Source organism: Bos taurus, chromosome 7 (genome assembly GCF_002263795.3).
Source record: "Bos taurus isolate L1 Dominette 01449 registration number 42190680 breed Hereford chromosome 7, ARS-UCD2.0, whole genome shotgun sequence".
Taxonomy (NCBI): domain Eukaryota; kingdom Metazoa; phylum Chordata; class Mammalia; order Artiodactyla; family Bovidae; genus Bos; species Bos taurus.
This window is the reverse complement of record NC_037334.1, coordinates 33,344,280-33,364,859: the sequence shown is the minus strand read 5'-3', so window position 1 is coordinate 33,364,859 and position 20,580 is coordinate 33,344,280. Positions and strand designations below refer to the sequence as shown.

Below are 20,580 nucleotides of genomic sequence, written 5' to 3'. Positions count from 1 at the left end.
CTATCCATCACTGGAGGACAAAGGTTACAAATGTTTGGCAGTTATACGTTTGGCATTTATTTTAATGGAAAAAGTGGCAGGGAATTTTCCATTTTTCTTTGATAACAGATCACTACAGAGTAAAATTTTAAACAGGTTGAAACCATTTGTAGTCTTTTCTCTATGAGTAATCTCAAAAACTGTATAACGTAAAACTTATTCATGAATTATTTGCTCTATCTGCTTGAAACTGATTCATAATACCTACTTTGAAAACTTACTACTCTTCTTCTGAAATATGTATATGTATTTCTATAATATGCATATGTATTTTCACCTTCTTGGGCACAAAATGTATCTTGTTTTGTCACATTTACTTGTAAACTCATATCATGTGATACAGTTCATGAGAACTGAAAAATACTGATGTCTGGGACTTCTCTGGTGGTTCAGTGGTTAAGAATCCACCTTGGAATGCAGGGGATGTGGGTTTGATCCTTGGTCAGGAAACTAAGATCCCACATGACACGGAGCCACTAAGCCTGTGCACCCAGCTGGAGAGTCCACAAGGAAAGAGCCTGCATGATGCAACCAGGACCTCAGGCAGCCAAAGGGAAAAAAAAAAATACTGATTTTTCAGCAATGATACTTTAAAAACAAATGAAGAAACAGATAGACATGCATACTATCCAGAAACTGTGGGCTATTTTCATATGAATTACCTTCTAGTTACTGCCTGTGTGTCCTTGTTTTAACTTGGAATTTTGACAATAATTAGTTTTTAGGCTTTATGTTTAACTCTTTCCATCTTTATCCTATCTTAGAAGGGAAGAACAAAAGTAATAGTATTTTGGAAGAAATTCCTGCAAACCAAAATTTAAACATATTAGACTATATTTGGATTAGCTATTTCCAAAAAAGCGTTTAAAAATTTCGTTAAGAGATATGGTCTGATGTTCTACAAATATAGGGTATGAGAATAAGTCCAGTTCTTTCATGACCTTTCTTTCAAACTGGCAAGATGAGGGTTGGAGAAAGGAAAAAGCATGTGCGTTGACTATTAGTGTTTCAAAGTCATTCTCGTGTGTTAAATATGGCAGTTTGAGCTTGGGTGTCTTTGGGGCAGCAATCACTGCCTGATAAAAAGAATCAGCATAAACTGAATCTCCTATTCTGAGACTTTCAGAACTATATTCTGTTGGATTATACACTGAAATACCTGGACAACAAAGCAGTATATTTGTAACAGCAAGCTACTGCTTGTTGCCTACCCACTGCCTGTGCCTCTTTCTCCCTTCATGTCAGAATCTTACTTTTGATTTGAGACACATTGGATTTAATGTGCCCATTGTAAATAACTACAATTTTCTGCTTCTCTTACTAAAAAGTGACATACTCATTTCAGTCATTTCAAAATATAAGTCGTTGGTAACATTTTGGGTACACTTTTAAAAGAGGGAAGATGCTGTATATTCCTTTTCTCCCTTTCCTTCCTTCCCTTCCCTTCCTGTTGCCTGGGATAGAGATGTAATGCCCAAAGAAAAAGTTGTCCTTTTGAGACCATGAGGATGCATGCCAGACACTAAGATGGGTGGTGTCTGAAGTATTCATTCAAGACTTCTTATAGTTGTTGCATCATCCTGGACTACTTGAAAATTGGACTTTCTATTATGTAAACCCCTACGTGCTGAAAGCAGGTTTTTTTTTTTTTTTTTTTAATGTGCAGTTGAATGCAGTTTTCAATTGTTATAGCAACATAAAGGAGCAAATGTGGAGACTAATGACAATTTGCCCCCTTCAGTAGCAGTCTGCTGCAATATGATAAAATCAGCTTCCTTTGGATAGATGGTAATCCAGGCTGTTTCAACTGCTTTAGAAATTACAGTAGAAAGGAAAGGCTTTAAAACGGTGGTATTATCCCTCTTTATATCATTAAATTCCTGTATTTAGAGGCTCAGGCTTTCCCAGTATATAAGGAATATGCTTATAAAATCTGTCTTTACTTAACAGTGCCTTATGTGAATAATATCTCTCTGCAAACACTTTACTTTTATGTTTTGAAGGTTTTCCCCATATGCAGGGATCATCATCGTGGGTTTTAAGTAAGACATTTGTTTGGGGAGAAAGCTATTTTATGCTTGTGGTTTGCTGTATTGAACAGTGAATATGTTAAATGTATAAATGCTGCCCGTGGATTAGTTAAACTAAAATGTCATGAGACTTACTACACTTAATATCACCTGAATTTAAATATTCATTATTATGTGCTTCTTTCCCCTGGTATAACTGGTAACTTCTGTTGTATGAAATCGGATGGTGATCATTTGTTTTTCTTAGTCAAATAAAACTTGTAAAATTGAACATATATACTGGTGAAACTAGCTCTCACTCTAAAATAGGCTGTTGTTGATTTAGATTTCATAACCCTTATCTTATATCATGGGATTCCATTGTGGCTCATCTGGTAAAGAATCTGCCTTCAGTGAGGGAGACCTGGGTTAGGAAGATCCCCTGGAGAAGGGAAAGGCTACCCACTCCAGTATTCTGGCCTGGAGAATTCCATGAACTGTATAGTCCATGGGATCGCAAAGACTCGGACATGACTGAGCGACTTTCACTTTCATCTTATATCGTATACCCATGAATCTAGATAACAAATTTCTAATTGGTGGGCAAAATTCAGTAGTGCAATAAATTCTTATCTTTTACATTCATGTGTACTTTGTGTTTCTTGTATTCATTTTGTAAATACTTTAACTGCATGAGTAACACAGGCCCACTGGTATAATCATACATCTGTAGGCCAGATTACCCCCTGGGCTTCTTTTGAGTTCTCTGTATACATCTGTAGGACTGTTTATAACCATATGCTCTAGGATCCTGTGAGAGCAGAAGGCCTGGCTGAGACCACCAGAAGATTGATGGCAAGTCACTTGGGCTACTGAACTTTTTCAATTAGATGCAGTCACATGCTGGAGAATATGCTAGGTGGCTGAGGCATTTTATTTTCTGTGGGAGATGCAGGAAACAATGGCTTAGAAGGGCTTCCCCACTGAGGATTTCTTTATCTATGCAGTTTCTTCTGTCATTCTTTGGAGTTAAATGTACTAGCATCTGGATGTTACTGGGAGTAGAGGATTTTAAATTTTAAAATTAAAGTTTCATCAATTTTATGCTACTGGAGGCCATTGAGTTTATGTTTTCTTTCAATGTTAAAGAAAATGAAAGTGTTAGTGGCTCAATCATGTTCAATACTTTGCAACCCCATGGAGTGTAGCCCACCAGACTCCTCTTGTCCATGGAATTCTCCAGGCAAGAGTACTGGAGAAAGTTACCATTTTCATCTCCAGGGGATCTTCCTGACCCAGGGATTGACCCAGGGTCTCCCACATTGTAGGCAGATTCTTCACCTTCTGAGCCACCAGGGCAGCCCCTCAGTGTTAAAAGCAGCAGGATTTTACTTTATAGTATTTGAGTTAGAGCAGGAAGAAATTGGGCTTCCCTTGTGGGTCAGCTGGTAAAGCATCCGCCTGTAATGCAGGAGACCTGGGTTTGATCCCTGGGTTGGGAAGATCCCCTGGAGAAGGGAAAGGCTACCCACTCCAGTATTCTGGCCTGGAGAATTCCATGGACGAGTCTATGGGGTCACAAAGAGTCGGACATAACTAAGCGACTTTCACTTTCACTTAGGAAGAAATTAATATGAACTAGTCAGGTGAATATCAAGACAGTTCAGTTTTTATTTATCTATTCAATCAGAAATGTTCAGTAATAGTGAATAACCTCCTAAATTGGAATTTTGTACCGTCACTGAGTAATAGTTAATCTATTAACAGCTTATCAGGACTTCAGGTCCTTTCATCAGGGTTTTTTTTTTTCCAGCTTGACCTGCTGAGTTTCTGACATGACAAGGCTCCCAGTTTTCTGTTCCTTAAACTGCCTTCTCCATGTATATATTTGAGCTAGTTTATCAGTGAGGTTTCTATTAGCCCAAAAGAAAATTTCAAAAAGAGCTAGTCCATGAAGGGTTAAAAGAGTCTCACAAGAGAATGGCCCAAACTGGGTAAATACATTTTGATTCTACCTGGGCTTATTAATTGAACAGTTTTGTTATTAACTTACTCCAACTTAGTTTCTCAGCTGTTAAAGTGAGAATGATTTCTGCCTGCCTCCAAAGAGATGGTATTAGTAGCAAAGTACCCATGATTGGCAGGACACTTTGTGTTCTCAGAAAGCTACTTAAATACTAAATAGTAACATTCAGGACGTTCCGTGGGAGCTTGTTAATGTATGTGAGAATACAGTTCATAAGGGAAACATGAGAAATGGATAAGTCTTGACAGTTGAAACGGGCTCCTAAGTTGAAATTGCTAAGATGAAAAATTACTCTCTGGCGTGTTATCGTTGTGCAGAAGAGCCTGCTATCTTTGAGGGTTTACTTTTCACTTTTTGTCATTTATAGAAAAGGATCATGTCCTATGAAATGCCATCTGTTCCCACATATTGGGTGTTAGACATGGTATGATGCTACTGTTTTTTTAAACTTTCAGAGACAGCCTCATACATGGCCAGTGAAGAAGGAGATAGGATGCACTGGGTGATGGTGAGGGGGAGTTTGAAAAATCACTTAATTATGAATTCAGCTTAGCAGTGTTGAATTGGAATGCCTAGGGAATTCTTACTTATCCCACACTCTGGAATTTAGACAGAGAGTCAATAGATAATTCGTGTGTTACATACATTTCTGATACAAGGTGGACAAGGAATCAGAGCCAGATTCCAGTTCTGGTGTGCCACATAGAAGCCGTGTGCCTTTAATTATCTCATCTGCTGATGTATCAGTTGTGATTTCCCTACTTGTTTGGAAACTTTAATATCATGTTTGCAAGATGATATTACATGATATGGTCTGGTTTTCAGCTTTACAGTCTCAGAAACCTGATTTATTGGCATTCTGGATGTGAGTCTGTCTCTCAGCATCCAGCATGCAAGCTCCCAGAAATTAATGGAAACAAGCAGAATGCTGGCATATTAATGTGTAATGAAAATAGCACTACTAAAGGGACCATTATTTTTTGGCTAGCTGATTTCTCCTCAAAGGCAATCTAGTTGACAGACCAGAATCTATTTTAAAAACCTTTACTGGTTGCACAAAATCAATTTAGGTTGAATGGCATCAATGTAAGGTAACTTAATTCATGCAAGTAAGATTTATTTGTCCATGGAACCAGAGAGAACTCATCCTTGGGCAAAATCATTCTCTTCCTTGCACCAGAACTCTAAGAATGTTTGTCTTCTAGATTTTTCTCAAATCTCATTGCTGATTTCCCTTTGACTGATGCATTATTTTTGGCTTTAGTTTCATTATAATCAGGTTTCCCTATCAGGGAGCCATTTGTGACTCTTCAAAATGAGTTGTTTCTCTCAGCTTGTTTCTCTTTCACCTATTATACGATTATTTTATAATTTAATTTTCAGAGGGAAACCTTATCTCTCTTATTTCTCAGTTCTTGGTGGGATTTCTTGTTATATCCCCTCTCCTACCATCTCTGCCTATGTCAGGTTAATTCAATATTTAGAGAACTCAGACTTTGAGCAACTTCCCACTCACTTGGTGTATTTATTTGGGTAGTTTTGGTGTTTAAGAGGCAATTTGATTTTTTTCAGATTTTCCTCTCATCCTGTAGAAAACACTTAGATTCCTTTGAAACATTAGCTAGGTGTACGTGCTCAGTAGCTTCAGTCATGTCCGACTCTTTGCGACCCCATGGACAGCCTGCCAGGCTCCTCTGTTCATGGAATTCTCCAGGCAAGAATACTAGACTGGGTTGCCATTAACTAGGCAACAGAGGAGAAATAGCATTCTTTTTGACATAGTTCAGTGTCAGCAGACATAGACAGAAACCAAGGAAACTGCTCTAGGTTGTGTCATCCCATCATTTTGGATTATTTTAGAAAAGTAAGGAAACTCATTCCTTCTGGAGGCCCTCCAAGGAAATGAACAACTGATGTTTTTAAAAGCTTTGGTGAAAGAAGTATCTGTGAAGCTTTGCGCCCCACAATTAAATTAGTTTTTATCATTGCAGATATTTGGTGACGCTTTATTATTGTGGTTTGGGCTTCCCTGGTGGCGTAGACAGTAAAGAATCTGCCTGCAATATAGGAGACCCGGTTTGATCCCTGGGTTGAGAAGATCCCCTGGAGAAGAGGATGGTAGCCCACTCCAGTATTCTTGCCTGGAGAATCCCATGGACAGAGGAGCCTGGTGGGCTTCAGTCCATGGAGTCACAAAGAGTTAGACACGACTGAGCAGCTAGCACTTTGACTTACTTTTCATAGCACTGCCCTAGATCCAGGCATCTGCTGATCAGCTCTGCAGGCTTCCAGCACTACCCAGAATATATTCCTGGAATCCACTTCCATTGACCTGTTTCCTTCACCCCCACTCCATGTAGAAATAGTGTTCAGGATACACATCCCTTTTCCTCCCATATCCATTTCCCTAACTTTTTGATTTGACACAACTGCATTTCTCTGCAGCTTTGTGAGCATCAGGGGTATAAAAGTTCTAGAGGATCAAATCCATAGAAGATCAAAATTGTCTGGCTATGGTTCTGCAATTAGCTAAAAAAAGGTCTGCCATCATGAGAATGAGGTGGAAAACTTCCCATAAGCCTGGGGAATCTCTGACAGAACTTGGTATATGAAAATCCTTTCCTCCTAGGATGCTTGCTTTTGACTATTCTTCCCAGATGTATGGGACGGATGTATGAATTTCATCTTGCAGGAGGTTGGTTTCTGGCAGTAGAAAAAAGATCTTAGGAAGATATTGAGGTTCTATTTTCTACAAGCACTCTCTAAACAGTCTACTTAAGGCTTAGATCCAGGCCATGCTGTTGGTATCCTTTGAATGACTTCATGATGACCCATGAAGTACAGACCTCTCACAGTGGTGATCTCTTGTTGCCTACCTTTCAGGCTTTGCTCAGATCTCACTCTTCTTTGCTTCTTATGCTGTCACCATGCTGACCCCTTCTAGTTCTTAAATACTTATGACTCTTGGGGCTCAAACCCTTCATGCATGTTTCCTTTGTCTGGAGTTCTGTCTCTCTTCTTTAAGTCCCACAGTGAGACTTAAAAGGTTAGATAACATCTGTTTCATTCATCATTATATGTCCAGTTTTTAGCATCATGTCTGACATATGCCAGATACTCAATAGGTCTTTTATAAATGAATGATGAATGGATGAACCTAAGATGCCATTTGCAGCCTAATGATATATCAATTCTCTATGCCTCTATGTGAAGTGGGGTTTAGAATGCTTGGGCAGTCAGTAAACCCAAGAGTTCATTCTGTTTTATTTGAAATTGAAGGCTTTTTTGCAAATTTGTGATAAAGAAATGTTAATGCATTTTCTTTAACTGTCAAAGATATACATATGGGAGCATATCTACTGTTCTAAATTATCTTCTAGGGGTTCCTTAATATTCATAGATTAGTTTCTTTTTTTTTTTAAGTAAGAAGAGTATGCTAAATGCCTTATCCCATTTTCAGTTGGAGTGTCTTTCTAAAATAATGTTTTTTTTTTTTTAAATCAATGAAAAAGTAATATATGATTGATAATGCTGTTTATATAATACAGACGATGGCATGGGTGACAGGAATTTTTTATAATGTAGCTGAACATGGCACTTTTCTATGGAAATTGCTTGGGGTGAACAACATCAGGAATACGCTCACCTACTGATATCTTTTTCTTTTTAAGAATATTTTATCCACTGACTCCAAAACACTGTTAATAGTACACTGTACCAGTCTTTGACATAAGCTGCACCCATGTGCATGTTAATTTACACAGTAAATACCACGTATTTTCACAACCAGTGTGAAGTAATATATAGGAAGTTTACCCATGGAAACAAAGGGTGCCGTGTGTTTATGCAAAGATCTCAGATTTATTGCCTTTATGGCATTTATATTTCTCAGATTATTTCAGTTTTATTCAGTTGGGAAGTATTTCTGTACATTTTATGTTGGTATTATTTCTTTCTTCAAGGATTTCTTGTTCAAGAGAGCCTGACCTTAAACATCTTTTAAACTTCAGTTGTTGCTGTTTTTCTCCTTATTGTGGATTTTCTGGTAGGTGATTTTCATTCCTCTAAGTCCATCTTGTTAGTGCAATTGCTTCCCTGTATTATCCCCACATTACAGTTCAAGTCTGAACATTTTTATGTTAGAACAAAAGATCCCTTGATATTATCTCTCAGGGAGGAAGTACAGACATACATTAGCAGTTATAAGGAATTTAGATTGCATCTTCAAACCATCCTATCACAACATTAGTGTCTATAGAATGTTAATTCTGCTGAGCAAAATATGGCCTGTATGGATGTTTTTCTGGGTAAATTTTCTTATTTCAAAATGTAGCTATTTCAGGCACCAAAGAGGTGAAAAGGTAATCAGAATATGTTGAAATACTATTTGGTGTAGCACCGTGGATTGGTGATATTCCATGGATATTGGGCATTTCAAAGGCAGAAATGTTTTGCATCATAGACTAATGCTAATTCTACCATGGCAGGGGAAGCTGGTGGCTTCAGAACCTGCTGCTTTATTTCCTATTTTAGCAATTTCCATATGGCTCATATGGTACCTACCAGCAGGCTTGGCCAGGTAGGACTACAGAATGGCCGGTGGCATTTTGAACATCCTGCTGGTACTGTATCATAACCAAGAAATGATTTCTATTGTTAGCAAATTCTGTGAGAAATCCTCCTGAGGTGAATACAACCCAAAGAGAAGGCTTCTTGGGGATTTCCCTGAGTTGGAGTAAAAAATTGGTGCAAAGTTATCTTTGGCAATGGATACTTTTACATGGATGATTTTAAAATGGATACTCTCCTTAGGCTCCAGAATCACTGCAGATGGTAACTGCAGCCATGAAATTAAAAGACACTTGCTCCTTGGAAGAAAAGCTATGGCCAACCTAGATAGCATATTAAAAACCAGAGACATTGCTTTGCCAACAAAGATCCGTCTAGTCAAAGCTCCAGTTTTTTCAGTAGTCATGTATGGATGTGAGCGTTGTACTATAAAGAAAGCTGAGCGCTGAAGAATTGATGCTTTTGAACTGTGGTGTTGGAGAAGACTCTTGAGAGTCCCTTGGACAACAAGAAGAGGAAACCAGTCAGTCCTAAAGGAAATCAGTCCTGAATATTCATTGGAAGGACTGATGCTGAAGCTGAAGCTCCAATACTTTGGCCACCCTATGCAAAGAACTGACTCACTGGAAAAGACTCCGATGCTGGCAAAGATTGAAGTCAGGAGGAGAAGGGGACGACAGAGGACAAGATGGTTGGATGGCATCACCACCTTGATGGACATGAGTTTGAGCAAGTTCCAGGAGCTGGTGATGGACAGGGAAGCCTGGTGTGCTGCAGTCCATGGGGTTGCAAAGAGTTGGACATGACTCAGTGACTGCACTGAACTCTTACATGGTTGTGCTGGAATAGTCTGTAGGAAAACAGGACAAAGAACAAAACAAGGTTGATTTTCTTGACTTGAATCCTTTTGAGTAGCCTACTTTTGCTCATTTGAAAACATTAATTTTAATGTTGTATTGATTTTATTTTAGTTATACAAGCAATGCCCTGAATTCATTTCATTCCCCTATAAGAGAAATTAGAACATTACAGTTGAAGAATAAGTCTGCCCAGACAGCTACAATTGTGTTTCTCTCTTTTCCTGCTCTCTCTGCCTACTCCCCACTCATGCAGGCCCTCAAAAACTCAAGACTGAAGACTGTTAAGCCTTTCATGTGTATTCTTTCACTTAGGAAAAAAAGCTTTTCACAGGCACATGTGGGTTTCCTTTTAAAATATATGATTTTCATTTTTTTTTATATTTAAAATGTAGATGGAGAGGGGAAAAAACTCTTCTATGGTGAAAAAAATATCCTGGGAAGTGTCCAAATAGCAATTTCATATTTTGGCTTTATTCACTTTTTATTTAAAATTCTTTAGTGAAGTATACTTGATTTACAGTGTTGTGCCAGTCTCTACTGTCCAGAAAAGTGACTCCGTTGTACACATATATACATTCTTTTTTTTAATTAAAGTTTTTGTATTGAATTCAGTTCAGTTCAGTTACTCAGTCATGTCCAACTCTGCGACTCCATGGACTGCAGCATACCAGGCCTCCCTGTCCATCACCGACTTCCGGAGTTTACTCAAATTTATGTCCATTGAGTTGGTGATACCATCCATCTATCTCTTCCTCTCACTTTCAGTCTATCCAAGCATCACTGTCTTTTCAAATGAGTCAGATTTTTTTCCATCAGGTGGTTAAATTATTGGAGTTTCAGCTTCAGCATCAGTTCTTCCATTGAATATTCAGGACTGACTTCCTTTAGAATGTTCTGGTTGGATCTCCTTGTAGTCCAAGGGACACTCAAGAGTCTTCTCCAACACCACAGTTCAAAAGCATCAATTCTTCACTGTTCAGCTTTCTTTATAGTCCAATTCTCACATCCATACATGACCACTGGTAAAACCATAGCTTTGACTATACGGACCTTTGTTTGGCAAAGTAATGTCTCTGGTTTTTAATATGCTGTCTAGGTTGGTCCTAGCTTTTCTTCCAAGGAGCAAGTGTCTTTTAATTTCATTGCTGCAATAACCATCTGCAGTGATTTTGGAGCCCAAAAAATAAAGTCTGTCACTGTTTCCACTGTTTCCCCATCTATATGCCATGAAGTGATGGGACCAGATGCTATGATCTTCATTTTCTGAATGTTGAGTTTTAAGCCAACTTTTTTACTCTCCTCCTTCACTTTCATCAAGAGGCTCTCTTTGCTTTCTACAATTAGTGTGTTGTCATCTGCATATCTGAAGTTATTGATATTTCTCCCTGCAATCTTGATTCCAGCTTGTGCTTCATCCAATCCAGCATTTCTCATGATGTACTGTGCATATATGTTAAATAAGCAATATATGTGACAATATGCAGCCATGACATACTCCTTTCTCAATTTGGAACCAGTCTGTTGTTCCATGTCCAGTTCTAACTGTTGCTTCTTGACCTGCATACAGATTTCTCAGGAGGTAAGTTAGGTGGTGTTTCAGAATATTCCACAGTTTGTTGTGATCCACACAGTCAAAGGCATTGGCGTAGTCAATAAAGCAGAAGTAGATGTTTTTCTGAAACTCTCCTGCTTTTTTGATGATCCAACAGATGTTGGCAATTTGACCTCTGGTTTCTCTGCCTTTTCTAAATCTAGCTTGAAGATCTGGAAGTTCACGGTTCACATACTGTTTAAGCCTGACTTGTAGAATTTTGAGCATTACTTTATTATTGTGTGAGATGAGTGCAATTGTGTGGTAGTTTGAGTATTCTTTGGCATTGCCTTTCTTTGGGATTGGAATGAAAATGACCTTTTTCCAGTCCTGTGGCCACTGGTGAGTTTTCCAAATTTGCTGGCATATTGAGTGCAGCACTCTCACAGCATCATCTTTTAGGACTGGGAATAGCTCAACTGGAATTCTATCACCTCCACTAGCTTTGCTCATAGTGATGCTTCCTAAGGCTCACTTGACTTTGCATTCCAGGATGTTTGGCTCTAGGTGAGTGTTCACACCATCGTGATTATCTGGATCATGAAGATCTTTTTTGTATAGTTCTCCTGTGTATTCTTGCCACCTCTTCTTAATATTTTCTGCTTTTGTTAGATCCATACCATTTTTGTCCTTTATTGTGCCCATCTTTGCATGAAAAGTTCCCTTGGTATCTCTAATTTTCTTTAAGGGATCTCTAGTCTTTGCCATTCTACTGTTTTCCTCTATTTCTTTGCATTGATCCCCGAGGAAGGTTTTTTTTATCTCTCCTTGCTATTCTTTGGAACTCTGCATTCAAATGGGTATATGTTTCCTTTTCTTATCTTTCGCTTCTTTTCTATTCATAGATTTTTGTAAGGCCTTCTCAGACAACCATTTTGCCTTTTTGCATTACTTTTTCTTGGGGATGGTCTTGATCACTGCCTCCTGTACAGTGTCTGAAACCTCTGTCCATGGTTCTTCAGGCACTCTGTCTATCAGATCTAATCCCTTGAATCTATTTGTCACTTCCACTGTATAATCGTAAGGGATTTGATTCAGGTCATACCTGAATGGTCTAGTGGTTTTCCCTACTTTCTTCAATTAAGTCTGAATTTGGCCATAAGGATTAGCTTTCTTTACAAAAGTAGCTGAATTTTTGAGAGATTGCTCTCTTTTTAGAGAAATACTCCAGAATATTAATGGCTCATGCTTTGTAGGTAATAGGAGAATGTTTCTAGGTGGAACATGGCTCTGTGCCTGTTTCAGTAATTTTTACTTGATTTCTGTAGAGAAGGTCCAGTGTGAGGTATCGACTGAGCTCTCTTCTGAGAACCAGAAGACTGGATACAAGTGTCTTATCTATCTCTGCTCTATGTGTGACCTTCCTCTGCATTACTTCTATGAGATCTACAAAGACTTACTGAACTCTAAAAGTTTGAGACTCTGTGGTGCTTGCAAGGAGAATAGAGTAACTTGGCTGAAGGAAAAGTTGTGGGTCCATAGAACAAAGGATGCGTCACCCTATTGAATCATAGAATCTGCAGTCAACTTGCCTGGATTTGAATCTTTCTTGTTTGTTATTGGGTGTGTATGACCCTGTATTATTAAAAAGCTCAGTTGTCTTTCCTGATTGCTTTATTTATGAACTTAAATCTCTTAGGAACCTATTTGTATTTCTCACCTAAACCATCTTTTGTACCAGAAGTGAAACAACAGCTGTTTTTTTTTTTTTTTTTGCTGTTGTTGAGTCATTATTTTAAATGCTGTGCCAGCTATTTCTATTACTACAGGGGAAAAAAAAAAAGTTGTGTACAATAAAATAAGAGAATATGCTGATTGAGAGAGGGATACCAGGGCAAATTTCTCTGAGGAATTAACATGGAATCCGTTTTTAGGGATGGGCTGGCTGGGGCAAAACTTCCTAAGAAGAGGACAGGATGCATGTAAAAGCTTTGAGATAGGAAGAGCTCTGCATAGTTGAAGACCTAGATGAAAGCTACGTGTAGCACTGTGGTGATACTGCGGAACGACTTGTACAGAGTAAAGCTGTAGAGGGTGTATCGGACCCTGTGATAGCAGGAACCACATCTAGTATTGCTCACTCTTGTGTCTCCAGACTCCATTCTACTAAATAAATGAATGAATGAACAAATCCATGTATGAGGTGACCAAAGACAGAAGGAGCTGCCAGCAAGTTAAAAAGAAAACCATGAGAGCCTGGTGTCACAGAAGAATAAAGCAGAACCCTTTAAAAGATGGAAGGGATGTTCAATTACTGCTGAGAAGTGGAGTAAAGTGAGGATGAAAATTCCCCAACGGTTTTAGTGGCATTGTGATCACTAGGACACATAGTCAGAACAATTCCGTTGGGCAGTAGAGTTGGCAGCCAGACTGGAGTAGGTAGGTGGTTAGGAACAGTAGTGACGAACATAAATACAAGATATAAATACAACTCTTTTTCAGAAGTTGCGGGAATCTTTTAATATTGAAGATATGAGATTCAAGAGGCTTTGAATATTTAAGGGTATAATTCAGTGAAAAAAGAACACAGATGTAAGACGGAGATGACATATTAGGGGATTTGGTATGCTGAAGAATTACTGAAAATGATACATTTTATGTTTTTATTCTTATTTTTTTCACACTTGGTTATCTCCTTTTCAGCTTTCCCTTTCTATACTGAAAATACCTAATCTTTTTGCTTTGCTCTTCATCTTTTCTAGATACTGTTAATCCTGAACATTATTATTAAAAAGCATCACATGAATGGAAGCACCATAAGTTTATGAATGAGTAGAATCACATTTTTCTGTCATATGATAATATACAGTATTTTAGTAGAATTTTGCCAGCAAAGTTTGAGTCTCATCCTGAAATTGCAGTAAAAGCCAGAAGAAAGGAAACAAAGCAAAGGGTCCTTGTCAATAAATGACATCTTCTTCCCTTTAAAAGAACCTAGGCTGAGAGAATCCTTTCCCCCAGATTTCGGTTCATGTCAGTTCAGTGTTTTAACAATTGAAACATGTGGTATTTGACTACTTGTAGTGCATTAACATTGGATATCTTTTGATGTGGGTTGAAATTTCATCATTGCATTTTATTGTTCTCCTCAATTGGGCATCTTATGTGAGTTGTCATGTACATTTGAAAATTAATCATACTCTATACAATGCCGAGAATAGTAATCCTAAATAAATAAACTTATATTTAAAAAAATAATAAAACCTTTAGCTTCTTATTTCTCCATTTGGAGTTTGTCTCTTCCTACTAAAAAAAAAAATTCATAAAGGTTGTACTGATTACCATTTTGGTTAATTTCTTTTAAAATGAATTATAGCACATAATACTTTTCCTTCACAGTATCATAGGTCATGTTTCTCAGGAGATGGAAATTTATCTGTAGGAGGTTGATGAGGAAATGCCTTTGGAAACAGCTATGAGGGAATCTGAGGACAAAGGGCAGGCAGAAGGAGAAGCAGAACTGTGCCGTGGTCGTAAGAACGGGCTCAGCCAATTGTAGCTAAGGCTCTGAAGTTAGTATGGCCCTTCAGAAATATTAGATTTGAGGCAAGAGTCTTTGTACCTCCGTACTGGCTAGACTTTGAGTAGGTGATGACTCCAGGAGGGAGGGTAGCTTTGGCTAAGACAACTTCCTTGGGCTGAGGAGGAGTCCTAGATGGGACTCAGCTGTAAGCTGTCCACAGGCATCAATCCTGGCATCTGGGGGTATTAGACCTCTGTTCCGAAGACAGAATGAGGGCAGCATACAAAGTTAAATTGACAACATTTAGTGAGGGGAATAGAGGGAAAATGCAATAAATGCAAAATGAGTTTAAGGAAACAGGAAATAGAAATAATAGGCTCTCAAAATAAGTGTCCATTTTCTATTGTTAAAGTATGTTAGTGTGTTAGTCACTCAGTCGTGTCCAACTCTTTGTGACCCCATGGACTATAATGTCTCAACTGAGATTATTCCCTTTTATTAGAATAATCATAAAGAACACACCTTTAGTACTACAGGTTTTTTATTCTGTAAATTTCTAGATTTATTATTGCTATTATCATTGCCATTTATCTCTGATGGAATATATGTACTTTCTTTCTAATATGTATACAGCAACCCAGAATCACAGGTAGCTTGCCTGTCTTTACGGGACTCGTTTTTGTGGTAATATTTTGAGACTCTTATCTACCTTTTGGCTTCATTCAGAGTCATAGAACTTGAATCCCAGGCTGTCTTATTCTAAATTACCTTCGAAAGGGTGACTAAAATGATTTTAAGTTTCTTATTTGTTACTATCTTATTTGAGGTAGAATTCATAGTTTGAGCATTTCAAGAAAATAACACATCATTACATTTATGTATCATTTCAACTTAATTATTTGTTCTAAGTTGGTATCTGGAAAATATATGGAACTTTTTTAGGTGTAATTGCCTCTAAAAACAGTATATTTCAATGGAATCTCTTAGTTACAACATATAGAATTAGTGTATTATTTAATAGTCAATGTTATTATTAATGTGCTTTTACTAATGGGGTAAATGCTGTTTTGAATTGCATTTATGAACTTGGCCGTAGGACAAACAAGTACAAAAATCCATTTCTATTTTCACATATTAAACACCATTTAGTACTGATGTCAATGAAAATGGTTTTTTCTCTTTATACTGTTTAATATCATTTAACTTTATAATAACATTTATTAAACATAAAACTCATTAATTAATTTTTTATTATTTAATATTTATTTTGAATTGAATCTGATTTTTTTCTGAGGGCTTCATAATTGACTGCCGTTATTACTCCCTATAGTCAGTAGAGGTAAAAAGCTTTATCATGCTTGAATTTATATACATTCTTAATTATGATGTATATTTTTAGCAGAAATCACCTTTAGCCAGCATTTCACAGTGAGTGTGTATTATTTATGAATTAATTTATTGATTTCTTAAAATCTAACTTGTACCATAGAAATTTGAGTTAATATTAAAAAACACTTTATCTCACAAAATTAGAATAAAGAAGAAATATATAGATATAAGCAAAGGAAAGTTTTAAAAAGTTATCACTGAAAACCAGGGGAAAGAATATTAATATGTAGACCATACGGTCTTCAGTTCCTGAAGCTGAATTTCCAAACTGGCTCTGAGTTTTCCGGCTACAATAGAAAGCGATAAAGGCTCAGTTATGTACCATTCATTGTTAGAGAAATTGATAGAGTCATTTTCAATTTACAGATGACAAAAGTGAGACACAGATGTTTATGTAACCTGCCCAGTATCACCAAACCAGCTTGAATGGGGATATCAGCACAGTTAAGCTGACTTGTGTTGAAGCTCTATCCTTCTCTATGACATAGTTTTCAACATATGCCCCATAAAATCCCTGCAGAAAACACAGTACCAGAATCCAGAGATTGTTGTTACTGAGTTCCTGTTCTGAAAAAGGATCTCAGTGCATTTAAGGATAATTGTGTGTCTTTGCTGGTACATTTTGCTTAATAAAGTAAGAACATGTCTAATGTACAATCTAGAAAGTTAAATGAGGGTGAACACAAGATCCGTGCCACATTTTGTTTTCACTGATATCTAAATCAGGAGGGTGAATATGGCTGATATGTAACCATTTTTGACCTCCAGACTGATAGTTCCATGTGGTTCAGCCTAGTATTGAAAGTGATATTTTAAAAATATAATAATAAAGGAATGTCCCATTTGTTCACAAGGTCATGTAGAGATTCCCTGTAATAGGTCCTCTAATTCTACTTCTCATGTCTATATAAGTCTTCTTAAAAACATTTGGTGTCATAGGCTACAGAAAGCAGCTTTCCATGATAAATCACTTTTTCCAAAGAGACTTAGCTTCCTTATCACTATTGCAGAGTTACTGAGATAAGAAAATGCATATAGTTGGTGTTTTTATATATACTTAAAAGTGATATGTAAATGTGAGCTTTCTCACTGTATGTTTAAATATACTAAATCAGGTTGACTTCAAATTTACCACGCTGTCCTCTTTGCAAGCTAAATGACTCAAGCTACACTACATGGCTCATTATAGCTCCTTATTTCTGCCAGTTCTTCCATACCTAGACTTAAACAAAATAATGTAAATTGTACCACTACCATTGATTTTCTCTTTTATTCCCCCCTCCCTTTAATTTATGTTCTCTTGCTCCATTTAAAAAATCTTTATAAGACATCTTATATTTTTTTCTGGCACATGACTCATTATAAATAAACACATTTACTAAGAGGATGTTCCACTTCAAACTCTTCAGTTCCATGGGCCACTGTGAATATGCAACCATGACCTAATTCAATAACATATGATTTTCCCTTAGCATTGACATTTAAAATATTGCATTTTAAAAGTTAACCACTGAGTAGAAAATTCTGATGTGTATTATGAGGGCCTTGTCTTGCCAAATCTGTACCCATAAGTAACTAATGTGGACAAATGGACATACATGAAACAGTTAGGAATCGGTGTTTATAAGTCATTAGTGCACTTTGAAATATAAGCCTTGACGAGGACTCACTGTGCAGTTCAGATGGTCACGTTGGTGCAATAGATGTTGAGCATAACATTTATTTATTTTTTTAATGAGGCAATGAATGGATTGTTATGTAATGATAAGCTTTACTCCCTGTTGAAAGAATTTCATGTGTTCAAAAGGAAGTGATAGCATTTTGGGACAAGCATTCCCCCATGCAAAGCAGCAGATTAAGCTAGATCTAAAGAGCAATCTGATATAATTTATTCTTGGCAGGAGAAGAGACTGGATAACAATCAGGTCCACAATTCCAGATCTAGTCTTTCTGTTCTGAGGGAGAAGATCAGCTGTGGTATGAGCTGTGAAGAAAATATAGTGTACTCCCAGGGACTTTCTGTGCCTGGGTAAGAGAGGTCTTGTCCTCTTGTCATCAGTGTAAGCCTGGCAAGCTGTTCCCTTTTCACACACCAGGTCCCACCCAGACCCGCCTTTCCCAGTGGGAACACAGATCAGGCTACCTCAATCCCTTGTTATTCCTAAATCCATGCATACAAGTACTTTCACATCTATATATCTCCCAAAAGCTCAGTTGGTAAAGAATCCACCTGCAATGCAGGAGACCCCAGTTCAATTCCTGGGTCAGGAAGATCTACTGGAAAAGGGATATAGGCTACCTTCTCCAGTATTCTTGGGCTTCCCCTGTGACTCAGCTGGTAAAGCATCTGCCTGCAATGCAGGAAACTTGGGTTTGATCCCTGGGTTGGGAAGATTCCCCTGGAGAAGGGAAAGGCTACCCACTCCAGTATTCTGGCCTGGAGAATTCCATGGACTGTATAGTTTGTGGGGTTGCATAGAGTCAGACACAACTGAGCGACTTTCACTGACTCATTTAATTATAATCATGTAACACTTACTTCCCTTTTTGACTTTCTGAATACATTTTTTCTGTACCTTATGTATTTGCTACTCAGGCAACAAATCCAGGAAATAACATGAATTACTGTAGCCCTCCTTCACTTACTCATCTTACAGTGCATTCACTGAGCTCCACTGAGCTCCACTCCACTCCCTGGGCTGGGCCCATCTTTGGGAATAGAGCCACTGCATCCTCTATCACCTCTGCTGTGTTTCAGGGACTGGTAATCAGAAAATATTAAAGCCTGTAAATGCATCAACTGGTTAAATCACATTCTTAAAAATTTGGAATGCTCTGATTTTAGAAACCTCAAAATAAAGTAATAGATGAAATAATATATAGTAGCTATTTTCCAAAAGTTTATAGACTATATATCTTAAGTTTCCAATGATATCATTATAGCAGAAGCATCCTAACTATTCTAGATAAGCCTTTGAAGAGAATCAGTAATGTGTGATCTGTAGACAGTATCAGAATAATTTTCTCATACCCAGCCACTACTCAGATAGCATTCTTCTCTAGATTATGTCACTGTGTAGGTGGACTTTAGAGCCCAAGGGTCATGGGAAGTAAAGCTTGGTGACATCGTAATCCTCAAAGTGCAAATAGTAAGGGAATCAAAACCCCCTGGTAGTATGAAGTGAAGACAGTGTCACAGAGGGAGTCACTGGTTGAAGTAGATTTACCTACTGCTAAAGCATTGACTTTCCTGATCAATTTATTTGTGTTTCCTGTAACTATATAGGTTTTCACCCTGATCAATGATATGTCCCTAAAGTCTATTCAGGTTAGTGTCTAAGTGGCAGATACAGTAAATCAGTTCCCTTGCCCAAAGCTCCTAATTTCAGGGCAGTGAATCAAACCTCTTGGATCTGGCAGCCATAGCTTGTTCTCGGTTGGATCTTGGGTCTTGGCCTTTGTTCAAAATTCCATGCCGGACTTTGTGATTTAAACAAGGTCAGAGTACCAGAAGTTCAAATTAACATTGAGACATAGCTATTGATGTACTTCTAAATCTCCATGCCAATGTGACTGCTTCTCAATGAGTGTTGGAGGGCAAAGTGAACAGCAGTGAAGAATTGCTGTCTTTAGGACAAATAGAAGCTGGTGATAGTTAAAGGACATTGCTAGAAAGAGAGAGTAAACCACAGTGGAGCCAGGGCATTAGTGTGGTTAGGAACGGGAGCTCAGTAGTCAAAGTGTAGTATGCTGCATACTAGCTCTGTGCCTTAGGTAAGCTGGATAGCTTTTCTGAGTTTGCATTTCATTATTATCTTTAAACAGAAACAATGCCAACCTAAAGGGTTTGAAGTTCATAAAGCCCAATACTTAGTAAGCAGTCAATCAATTCTAGTAATGAATACCAATTTGAAAAGAGTGACGTGTGTTTTAGTAAGAAAATCATAGTTGCCACTTATTATATTTAGTCAATAAGCATTATAACCAGCAGAAAAAACTATATAGAGATAAATGTATATGTATATATTTAGACCTATCTATCTATCTGTCTGTCTATAGTTTAATCTGTTACAAAAAATGTATATAAGGCGAAGCTCCTAGAAGTCTTGCATTAAACTGCTATGGAAGTTTTTCTTTGCAATTCATGGACTACTTCCAGCTGTGTTTCAATAAAGCAGGGATCAGCAAACCTGTTTTTTAAAGGGCCAGATAACTGTTTCAGGCTTTGTAGGCTGAGAGATAAAATCAAGGACATAATGTAAATAGTTATATAACGAACACTTTTCCATAAATTTTGATTCATGAAATTCAAAATATAATAATGAGTACAAATATTTGTAACACAAGTCTAATTGAATTATTAGACTTTGAGGGGGAATAATATTTTCCTTAATAGTGGTTCAAAGTTATTGTTCCCTCTCATCAAACTGACTGCTGATATTCATCTGTAAAATCCGTTCTTAGCTTATGTGCTGTGTAGAGACAGGTGGCAGACTGGATTTGGCTCATGGGCTGTACTTCGCTGACCTTGGTCTTAAAGGATTAAGGAAGCAAAGAGCCTTGAGAGACTCTGATCAAATTAACATGCTAGCAAATAACAGTTTGAGTAGCCTCTGGCTAATTTTGAGTCATGA

General features: G+C 37.6%; 1 protein-coding gene across 4 annotated transcripts in view; it reads left to right on the top strand.

Moving 5' to 3' along the window:
- The window catches only part of PRR16 (proline rich 16), a 292,995-nt gene that overhangs the window by 23,678 nt on the left and 248,737 nt on the right, over nt 1-20,580 (top strand). The window contains exon 2 of one of the 4 annotated variants that reach the window (XM_024995060.2): nt 8,037-8,119. The exons of the other annotated variants lie outside the window; for them this stretch is intronic. The gene's annotated coding sequence lies outside the window, so the exon portion shown is untranslated. The remainder of the gene's footprint in view (nt 1-8,036; nt 8,120-20,580) is intronic. 4 annotated transcript variants of the gene reach the window in all.